The following is a 12,017-nucleotide window of genomic DNA, read 5'->3' as shown; positions in this document are numbered from 1 at the left end:
GGTTCCTTTGGTCATGTGTTCATTATAAAATGGCTTTCTTAACGTTGTTAGTTATGACAATGGATACAAGATAAAAACGGTCAAGTTAAACCAGGATCGAACTACCCAAGCTTACCTCCATCCTCCAGTCCTCTGGCATCATTCCCATATTCAAGGAAGATTGAAAGATTGTGGTTCGAGTCTCTGCTATTTCCACCCTGACTTCCCTCAGCAACCCAGGATGCAGCCCATCCAGACCGGGTGACCTTTCTACTGTGAGCACTGCTAACCTTGTAATTGTCTCCTCTTTATCTATTTTCATCCCCTCCAAATTCTCCACTTCCTCCTTCTTGACTGTGACATTTGCAGCACCCGCTTGTTTTGTGATGACAGATGAAATGTACTTAATTAGTACCTCAGCCACACCCTCTGCCTCCACAGGATCTCCTAATTGACCCACCCTTTCATTGACTGTCCATATGTTGGTAAAAGACTTCAGTGTTCCAAGTTATGTGACCTGCTAATCTTTTCTCATACATTCTCTTGCTGATATCATTTCCTTTTTCAGCTCTCCTCTGTACTTTCTGTATTCTGCTTGTTTCTCTACTGCATATGAGTCCTCACATGATTTCTCAGTGAATGGTTTTTGAACTATTTTGTGAAAGGATTTAGTTTTGTAGATTTCTCCCTAGCTCCCCTCATGGTCAGGCAGAAAGTTTAACTGCTGTGTTTTCAAACAGCAACAGCTTTATTTGAAAAGCCATTATGACAGGATTCCGGGTTTTAATCCAGTCACAAATCTGGTTCTGATGTCTTGTGGCTCCAGCTGTCACATGACCTGGCAGAGGATAACCTCATAATTGACCCAGTCATGGAGCTGTGGGTTGATGTTTAAATTGTTTCAAAATAATTTTCCAGAACGACAATCAAAATGAATCGATATATAAAAGGTAGATTTTGTGAATTTGTGCTCCCAGTGGAAATTCCTGCAGTCTGCTGGTTTTCATATCCCCAATTCCCCACAGGAAGCTCTGAGCTCAGAGTCTGTATTCATTACATCAACATTATACAGAATCATTTCATGGGAGACCCCAGTGTGAATTGTGGACAGGTGGGTCAGTTTTAACTTTCAAAGTAACACAGAAGCAAAATACTGCAGATACTGAAAATCTGAAATAAAAACAGAAAATGCTGGAAATACTCAGCAGGTCTGGCAGCATCTGTGGAGAGAGAAACAAAGTTAACGTTTCAGATCTGTGACCTTTCATCAGAACTGAGCTGAAATTGTCTGAGGGACTGCGATTGTGGAATCAATTTCAGGGTCAAAGTCATTGTACTTGGTAAGGATAGGAAGATGGAGATTATTAAGTATAGTGCAAAAATATAGATGCTTTTACATTATTTTAATCAAAATTGATTTCAACTTTGTGCTCATGAATCCTATCTTTTGATCACAATGACACTGATAACAATGGAAATAGCAAGACTTGCATTTCACGACCACAGGACATTGCAAAGCCTTTTACAGCCAATGAAGTAAGGACTTTTCAAGTGTAGTCACTCAACAGTACAATAGAGTACCCTACAATAAAGATGTATAAGATTCTCACCACACAACTGCCAGACAATGACCATCCCAAACAAGAGAGAATCTAACCATCTCCCTTTGACATTTAATGGCATTACCATCGCTGAATCCCCCACTCTCAACAACCTGGGGGTTACCATTGAGCAGAAACTGAACTGCAGTAGCCATATAAATATTATGGCTACAAGAGCAGGTCAGAGACTAGGAATCCTGCGGCAAGTAACTCACCTCCTGACTCCCCAAAGCCTGTCCAAAAGTCAGGGGTGTGATGGAATACTCTCCACTTGTCTGGCTGGGTGCAGTTCCAACAATACTCAAGAAACTCAACAGGACAAAGCAGCCCGCTTGATTGGCACCCCATTTACAACATTCATGCCCTCCATCACTGGCACACAGTGGCAGCAGTGTGCACCATCCACAAGATGCACTGCAGCAATGTGCCAAGGCTCCTGAGACAGCACCTTCCAAAGCCACGACCTTTATCACCTAGAAGGACAAGGGCAGCAGATGCATGGGAACACCACAACCTGCAAGTTCCACTCCAAGCCACACACCATCCTGAATTGTAACTGTATCACCGTTCCTTCACTGTTGCTGTGTCAAAATCCTGGAACGCTCTTCAGAACAGCAGCACATGGACTGCAGTGGTTCAAGAAGGCAGCTCAGCACCACCTTCTCAAGGCAATTAGGGATGGATAATAAATGCTGGCCTCCAAAGTAGAAAATACAGATGGAAATGAAAAATAATAAAACAGTCAGCATGGATTTCATAAAGAAAGACTTGATTAACCTTATCTTTGAAAAATCAACAGCAAGAGTAATATAGCAGATGTAGAAGAGTTTAAGTTAATAAAGCCTCATCCATTTATGTGCTTGAACCATCAAATTGTGGGTTAACAAACAAGCACACTAACTGACAGAGCTGCATGTTGTGCTTTCTGGAGTGCCCTCAAGTAGGGTGTTAATGAGTTAAATCTTCAGTTTGCTGCAACCAGAATAGCCATTGTCCACAATCAGTTTTACTGTTACAAATAAAGGGTGGAACATTCATTGTGCATCTATAGAAGCAGTCTGGTCCTGCACACTGCAGACACATCCACGTCATCACCAAACAGCTCTCCTAAAATTGGTGCAGTTATTTGACTTTTCCCCATTAGCTCCATGGAATTAATTTTAAAAGATTTTAAATTACAAGCAGTTTTGTTAATGTTCAGCATTTGAGAAGAAATCATTCCCTGGCCACAGTGGAGAGAGGATTGAATATAAAACAGTAGACTACCAGGTAACACAGAGAAAGCTGATCAGCTAATCTATAATTGCTTAGTTTTCTTATTTTTGCTCTTGCTATTCGGTTTTTCATCATTTTCAGCTCCTGACTGTGGATATTATTGTGATTAAATGTGAAAAGATGCACTGTGTCTCAGCCCCGGTATATTGGCTCTTTCTCTGTACAGTGCTGTACACACTCAGATACAGACACTGTCTCTCCCTCCCTCAACTTTCCAGCCCTGACGGTACAGAAAGTGCTGCTCAAAGTTACACATTCTGACTGTTTGCAGTTGATTAGTGAGAGATTATTAACGTATCCTGCTGCAGCGCTGTATCGGTGAAAAACAGCAGATCGAAGTCACATTTCAGATACAGAAACAGACGCATCAATTATTCACTCTTTCCCAGAGTGAGTGAGGCCAGGACAAGCAGCAACATTCCAGCCCCACACTCTGCAATTACCCAGCAACAGCGGAAAGCAGTGAATACAGATTCAATCAGTGGGTTAATGTCCATTACAGGGATGCAAGATTCCACAGCCCAGGACAAACATCCCCATACACCGAGAACAACTTTCAATGGAGGCATGTTTTTAAATCCCACTTCTGACAACTTGATTTTCAGTTACTTTGCAGAGCTTCCTTGAAGGTTTGAGGTAGAGTAAATGCTGAGGAACTTTTTCTAACTGCTGAAAGGTCAATAATCGAAGGTTATAGATTTAAGGTGACTCACAAAACCAGAAGGAACTTGAGGAAAAATTCCTTTCTGCAACATGTGGTTAGGATTTCAGTTATGTGGATAGATTGGAGAAGCTGGGGTTCTTCTCGAGAGAGTAGATTTGATAGAGTTGTTCACAATCATGAGGGGTCGTGACAGACCAGATAGAGAGAAACTGTTGGTAGAAGGATTGAGACTCAAGTCAAAGCTGTGGCTCAGTTGGTCACACTCACCTGGAAATCACAAGCTTCTGGGTTCAGATTTCACAGCCGACACTCCAGTAAAGCACTGAGGGTGTTGAAGGTGCTGCCTTTCAGGTGTGATGTTAAACCAAGACCTGGTCTGCATGTTTGGGTGAATGTAAAAGATCCCATGCTGCAATTTCAAACAAGTGAAGAGCAATTCTCCCTGGTGTTGTGATCAATATTTGCCCTTCAATCAGATCAGTTGGTCATTATCACATTGCTGTTTGTGGGTATTAGCTGCTGCATTTCTGACATTACAACAGTGATTACACTTCAAAAGTATTTCATTGTCTACAAAGTGCTTTGATATGTCCAGTGGTCTCGAAAGGTGCTCTCTAAATGCAAGTCTTTTCTTTCTTTATCACAACACATTGCTGTGTAAAAAATGGTTCCTCATGTCACCTCTGATTCTTCTGCCAATCACCTGATATCTGTGTCCTCTGCTTACTGACCCTTTTACCACTGCAAACAGTTTCTCCTTATTTAAACTATTGAAGAACTTCATGATTTTGAACAAATGTGTCAAATCTCTTCTGAATTTTCTCTGCTGCAAGGAGAACAACCCCAGCTTCTCCAATCTCTCCACATAACTGAAATCCCTCACCCTGCTACCATTGTGGTAAATCTCTTTTTCATTCTTTCATGGGATGTGGGCACTGCTGACACAATGTGATTCCTGTCAATGCAACGGCCCGCTGACATCATCGGACTGTGCTAAGCTGTGCATAGGCACAGCTACATCTTGCCAGGATTAAGTGGCACATGCGTAGGATGATGTCATTGCGCAGCGCCAACATCATCGCATATTCGCGCCTGGTCCATCTTCGCACATGTGCGCTAAAGCGTCATCGGGTATCCAGCCCTTCACTCAGCTCAAGGAAGCGGCTGAATAGGAGACTTTGAGGCTGGAGCTCTCCCCCCTCGGCAACTCGCTCCAGGCCTCGACGCTTCCTCCCCTCAGCCGCTCGCTCCACACCTCGATGCTCCCCTGGACAATTGTTCCCCACTCGCGTCATCCAGCCCTATGGCCGCTTGCTCTCTGCCCCCCAACCCCCGCTCCAGCCGCTAGCTCTAGGCCGTGCCACTTCCCTCCTCTAGGCCACTCACTACTCACTCCTACGTCACACTTTGCAGCCCACCTTGCTTCTTCGGGCGGCGCGTGGAGACTGGACAAACATGGGAGCAAGTGGCCGAGAGAAGGGAAGCTGCGCAGCCTAGAGCCAGCGGCTGGAGGGGAGGTGGGGTGGGGAGTGAGCGAACGACCGAAGAATGGGGTGACCTGATCGGGTGACAATCGGCCAGGGAAGTGGGGGGGGGGGGTGGGGAGCAGCGATGTCTGGAGCCAGCGACTGTGGAGGGTGGAAGCTGCCGGTGCAAAGCAGGGGGAGAAAGCGAATTGTGCCACCTAGTGGTTGCGTTGTCAGCAGACGCAGCCTTTATTGTCCATCCTTAATTGCCCTTGAGAAGGTGGTGGTGAGCTGCCTTTTTGGAGCTGCTGCAGTCCATGTGTTGTACGTAAACCCACAGTGCTGTTAGGAAGGGAGTTCCAAGATTTTGATCCAGTGACAGTGAAGGAATGGTGATATAGTTCCCAGTCAGGACAGTGTGTAACTTGGAGGGGAGCTTGCAGATGGTGGTGTTTCCATTCATCCAATGCCCTTCTAGGTGGTCGAGGTTGGGGGTTTGGAAGGTGCTGTCGAAGGAGGCTTGGTGAGTTGCTGCAGTGCATCTTGTAGATGGTACACACTGCTGCCACTGTTCACTGGTGGTGCAGGATTTGAATGTTTAAAGTAGTGGATGGAGTGCTGATCAAGTGATCTGCTTTGCCCTGGATGGTGTTGAGTTTCTTTGGTGTTGTTGGAGCTCCACTCAACCAGGCAAGTGGGGAGTATTGCATCACACTCCTGACTTGTGCCTTGTAGATGGTAGACAGGAGGTGAGTTACTTGCAGCAGAATTCCCAGCCTCTGACCTGCTCTTGTAGCTACGGTATTTATATGACTGATCCAATTCAGTTTCTGCTCATTGGTAACCCCCCAGATGTTGATAGTGAAGGATTCAGCAATGGTAATGTCATTGACTGTCAAGGGGGGATGGTTAGATTCACTCTTGTTGGAAATGGTCATTGCCTGGCATTTTTGTGGCGTGCATGTTACTTGCCACTTATCAGTCCAAGCCTGGATATTGTCCAGGTCTCTCCACATGTGGACACGGACTGCTTCAGTATCTGAGGAGTTACTAATGCAACTGAACATTTTGCAATCATCAGGGAACATTTCCACATATGATCTTATGATGGAGGAAGTTTATTGATGAAGCAACTGAAGACGGTTGGGGCCTAGGACACTACCCTGAGGAACTCCTGAGCGATGTCTGGTACTGAGATGATTGGCCACCAACAACAAGCACCATATTCCTTTGCGCAAGGTATGACTCCAACCAGTGGAGATTTTTCTCCTTGATTGCCATTGACTTCAATTTTGCAAGGGCTCCTCGATGCCCTTGGCAAGAGCAGTCACTGTCACCTCACCTCACCTCCTGAATTCAACTCTTCTGTCCATATTTGGGCCAAGGCCATAATGAGGTCAGGAACTAAGTGGCCCTGGCAGAACCCAAAATTAGCATTGGTGAGTAGGTTATGGCTGTGTAAGTGCTGCTTAATGGCACTGTCAACGACACCTTCCATCACTTTACTGATGATCAAGAGGAGGCTGATCGGGCAGGAATTGACCAGGTTGGATTTGTCCTGCCTTTTGTATACAGAACATACCTGGGCAGTTTTCCACATTGCTGGGTAGATGCCAGTGTTGTAGCTTGGCAGGCAGCGTGGCTAGTTCTGGAGCACAAGTCTTCAGCACTGCAGCCAGGATGTTGTCAGTATCCAGAGCCTTCAGCCATTTCTTGATATCATGTGGAGTGAAGTGGATTTAGCTGAAGATTGGCACCTGTGATGCTGGGGACCTCAGGAGGAGGCCGAGGTGGGTCATCTACTTGGCACTTCTGGCTGAAGATGGTTGCAAATGATTCGACCTTGTATTTTGCACTGATATACTGGTCTCCCTTATCATTAAGGATGGGGATATTTGTGGAGCCTCGTCCTCCTGTTAATTGTTTAATTATCCACCACCATTCAGGACTGGATGTGGCAGGACTGCAGAGCTTTGATCTGATCTGTTGGTTGTGAGATCACTCAGCTTTGTCTATTGCATGCTGCTTCTGCTATATGACATGCAAGTAGTCCTGTGTTGCAGCTTCACTCATTTTTAGGTCTGCTTGGCGCTGCTCCTGACATGCCCTCCTGCACACTTCATTGAACCACTATTGCTCCCTTGGCTTGATGGTAATGGCAGAGTGAGGGATATGCCAGGCCATGAGGTAACATATTGTGTTTAAATACAATTCTGCTGCTGCTGATGGCCCACAGTGCTTCATGGATGCCCAGTTTTGAGCTGCCAGTTCTGTTCATTTCTTCCCTCAGATATAATTGAAAATAAAATTCTGAAGAAATGCATGAACTAAATAAAATGGAGAGAGAAATAAATACTGACAAAATAGATGGCAGCATTTGGAAGGTAAAAATATTTCAGTTTTATTATTGATGAGTGAGAGGAATATATCACACTTTGGGGCTTCTGGAAGTGGATTTACTGATAATCTGGGGAATTGATGGGAAACTGCTTCATAGTTGGTGGAACAAATTCCCGCCCTTGGGGTGGAGCCAACAGCTGCATCCGTTCAATAACAGACAGAGTAGAAGTACTGTATCAGGAATTGTTAGCTCAGTTGGTAGAGTATGAGACTTTTAATCTCAGGGTCTTGGATTTGAGACCCTTGTTGTGTGGTTGTTCTTCCCTTTTTCAGTCTTCATCAGCAGAGAGTTCAAGGAGTGTTTGAAATTAAATTCAACAACATCACCAGATTTCAACTACTCCCACCCCGCCCCCTCCCAGTGGAATTGACAGGACCATCAACCTCTGCCTTCCCCCTTCCCCTCCCTCCCAGAACTGCGACAGGGTTCCCCTTGTCCTCACTTTCCACCCCACCAGCCTCCACATCCAAAGGATCATCCTCCACCATTTCAGCCACCTCCAGCGTGATGCCACCACCAAACGCATCCTCCCCTCCCCTGTCAATATTCTGAAGGGATTGTTGCCTCTGCGACACCCTGGTCCACTCCTCCATTACCCCCAATACCTCGTCCCCTTCCCAAGGCACCTTCCCATGCAATCGCAGGAGATATAATACCTGCCCTTTTGCCTCCACTCTGCTCATTATCTAAAGCCCCAAACATTCCTTTTAGGTGAAGAAGCGATTTACTTGTACTTCTTTCAATTATGTATACTGTATTCACTGCTCACAATGCGGTCTCCTCTAAACTGGGGAGACCAAACGCAGATTAGATGGAACACCTCTGCTCAGGCCGAAAGCATGATCCTGAGCTTCTGGTTGCTTGCCATTTCAACACTCCCCCCTGCTCGCATGTCAACATTTCTGTCTTTGGCCTGCCCCAGTGTTCCAGTGAAAATCAACCCAAGCTCGAGGAGCAGCACCTGACCTTTTGATTCGGCGCTCTACAGCCTTGTGGATTGAACATTGTGTTCAATAACATCAGAGCATGACTGGTGTCAGGCAACCACAAGCATTAACACACTCTTTACCTTTGTCCCAGGACAGCTTTGTTATTTAATCTCTTGCCCTCTGCACTATCAAACACCTTCCCCTTTGTTCTCTCCCACATTCCCCTCCCCTTCACTTGTTTAAAACCTAATTCTTTTCTAACCTGTGTCAGTTCTGATGAAAGGTCACAGACCAGAAACGTTAACTCTGTTTCTCTCATCACAGATGCTGCCAGAGCTATTGAGTAATTCCAGCACTTTTTGTTTTTATTTCAGATTTCCAGCATCTGCAGTATTTTGCTTTTGTTGTGTCAGAAAGTCTTTCCTTGATTCAGGACTCTTACCTCTCTCCAGAATCTCTCTGCTAAAGATTGAACTTTATCTCATTTCACTCACAGCTCAGGGTCAGTGTGGCACAGTGGGACTTCTGGTTGTCTCCCACTTCACAATCCATCAGTACTGAGAAAACAATGGGAATATTACTCACATGTTGTGTTCTGTAACTTTTTACAAACACTTTAATTGTCTTTAATTCACTTTAATGACACATATTGTCTTCCAAAGCAGTGACAGAATGGTGGCTTTAGTGTGTTGTTGAAATAGCTTTGTTGAGTTTGTGCTGTACTAACAGTTAAACAGTTCTTGGTTCAATCCCAGGTTTTGGCACTTTCAACCTCTCCTGTGTCTTTTTCTTTGGCTCCAATTGTCAAGCTGCATGATTTACTCTGAAATTAGCACCAGAGAACCAAGGCACCAGCGAGCATGACGAGCTGAAATTAGCACAGATCAAATCCAATTAATATTTCTGACTGAAGATGGTTGCAAATGCTTCAGCTTCATATTTTGCACTGACGTGCTCAGCACCACCATCATTGAGGATGTGAATGTTTTTGGAGCCTCCTCATCTTGTTAGTTATTTAATTATCCACCACCATTCACGACTGGATGTGGCAGGACTGTGGAGCTGTGATCTGATCCTGAGGGAGATATCCGTGCGTGGAGTGGCGGGATGTATGGAGAGTGATCCTGAAGAGGGTGTCCGAGCCTGGAGTGGAAGCTTTCTGTGGAGGTGCAGGAGTCGGCCATTCAGCAGCAGTGTTTTATAAAGGTTTAGAATAACTTATTTGCTTTTACTCTATGCCTCTATTAATAAAGCCAAGTGTCCTGTTTGCTCTTAGCAACCTTTTCAAACCTTGATCAAAAAAGATTGGTGTACATTGTCTCATTCTTCCTCCCAAACTGTATCACTTCACAATTCTCTGTGTAAAATTTTATCTGTTGTGTGAAAGCCCATTTTACCAGTGTGTTTAAGTTCCTCTGAAGTGTGCCACTGTCACTGGCATAGGACGAAATTCACTAGCATTCTTTGATGCTATCTCCGTGGAAAGAGCAATCTTACACACTAGCTCAAATTGGGATTTTGTGTGTTTAGTATCTTTCCTCATCCACCAATATACGCCCAAATCTGTCTCATAATGTACGGTCTAAGAATGTGCCAATGTTGCAATGTGGTGATAAATTATTCAGTGTCGCAATGTACTCACCAACTGTTTCACTGCTTTTCTGATTTCTGGATCCAAGTTTGTAGCTTTGCGCGATCTCCAGTGGATTAGGGTTGAGCCTCGCTTCAACGAAGAAACGGAAAATTATGATTTAAAGATTACACTGTCAATCATTCACATCTCTGTCTTCTCCTGAACTTCGAGTACAAATTTGTTTGTGAAGTTGATTCACACGTTAAGACAGCACAATCTTTGTCTATGTGAAGGAAGTGATTTGGGAATGGCTGTTTGAAACTGTCCCTTCTTGCACAGAAATTCAGTGCAAATACTTGATCACTCACAATTTCCTCGAGAGAAATTTTTTCACAATCGCATTCGACACGGAAACTGCCTCAGCATTAATCTCACTGAAGCAGAATGTGACAGTGTTGTATGTTTCAGAATGTTGGTGCCGTTATTTGTCGCTTTTAACCGAGACTGGGACACAGGGCAAGCTTGATCCGAGGTTGGAATATATTATCATTCAAGAGCAAGAAAAATCAAAAGGAACAAAATAAGAAAACCCAGTCTCCAGATTTGAGAATCTGTCGATCTGCTTTGGGAAAGTGAATCAGAGCAGAATGAAGGATGAACTGTCCAGAAGAGATGAAGACACAGCTCAGTCAACACGTTCCCCTGGTTTATGATGCTGGAACATTCCTCACACAGAAATGATTCAACCCAATGACAAACATTCTTACAGCTGATTATTTATGCTACTGATTTAAGGACTGTATCATGTGGTTACCGAGTGACGACGAAAAGATATTAAACTTTGTTCTATTCAATCTAGCTGTGATGAAGTTTGAATTTTTCTACCTTTTGTAAACAGTATTTGAAGGGTCTCGGCAACAATGTTCCGTGTTGATGAGAGTGGGGTCTGGGTGAGAAGCTGCTGAGTGTGACAGGGTTAGGACTGGATGCAGGAAGTTCTCTGACAGTCTCCCTCTATCTCTCTAATGGGTTTGAGTTGATTTACGACTGGTAGCTTTTATTTTACTTTTCTTATTTAGAGATACAGCACTGAAACAGGCCCTTCGGCCCACCGAGTCTGTGCCAACCAGCAACCACCCATTTATACTAATCCTACATTAATCCCATATACTGTACCACATCCCCACCATTCTCCAACCACGTACCTACACTAGGGACAATTTACAATGGCCAATTTACCTATCAACCTGCAAATCTTTTGGAGGTGGGAGGAAACCAGAGCACCCGGCGGAAACCCACACAGACACAGGGAGAACTTGCAAACTCCACACAGGCAGTACCCAGAACTGAATTCTGGTCGCTGGAGCTGTGATGCTGCGGTGCTAACCATTGTGCCACTTTGCTGCTGTTGGTGTTTTGATCAATGAAGGAAGTTCCCTCCACCCATTTTTTTTGGACAGACAGTGTGGTTTAAGGATGTAAAGGGTTAATGCTTAAGATCGTGGGATCAACCCCTCCTACTGTCAGAGTGATGATGGAACAGTCACATGAGATGAAGTTTGGGAGAAGAGAGAGCAGCACCAACGATGCTAGCTTAGCAGGCTTGATGAGTGTGTCTGGAGTATTGTGTAAATTAGAAAAGAGTTCTTAGTTCTTACAGCAGGAACTGTGTCCAGAAAATATCGAGAAACTCACAATTTTATTATTCAGGAGTCGGAACACAGATATTAATTCCAAGTGACAGTTCTGGGACCAATTAACAAAAAAAGTAGAGAATAATATTGCTCACTGATTGAAATCCCCCAGTGATGAGACAGTTAAACAGGTGATCTGTTGGGGCATCCTTCGATCCAAGGTTTCAGCAACATTTAATCTCCCTTTTTGGTGAAATTCTCTGTTATTTGCAACTTGTTTTATCAGCTTTGATGGGCGAGTGAAAAAACTGAAAAAATTGAACAGTTCCATCCTTTCTTTTCTTCCTTCTTCTCTTCTTTCCAACAGTTTCTCTTTTCTGTCTCAGATCAATATAATGATGAGAATCCCACTTTAATCTGCTGTTTCTGGTGTTTTATCCATTCCAATCAAAATTTCAACATTCCAATCAAATCTATTTGTTATTCCACAGTGTC

Source organism: Heterodontus francisci, unplaced genomic scaffold (genome assembly GCF_036365525.1).
Source record: "Heterodontus francisci isolate sHetFra1 unplaced genomic scaffold, sHetFra1.hap1 HAP1_SCAFFOLD_84, whole genome shotgun sequence".
In the NCBI taxonomy this organism is placed as follows: domain Eukaryota; kingdom Metazoa; phylum Chordata; class Chondrichthyes; order Heterodontiformes; family Heterodontidae; genus Heterodontus; species Heterodontus francisci.
This window is presented reverse-complemented; position numbering follows the sequence as displayed.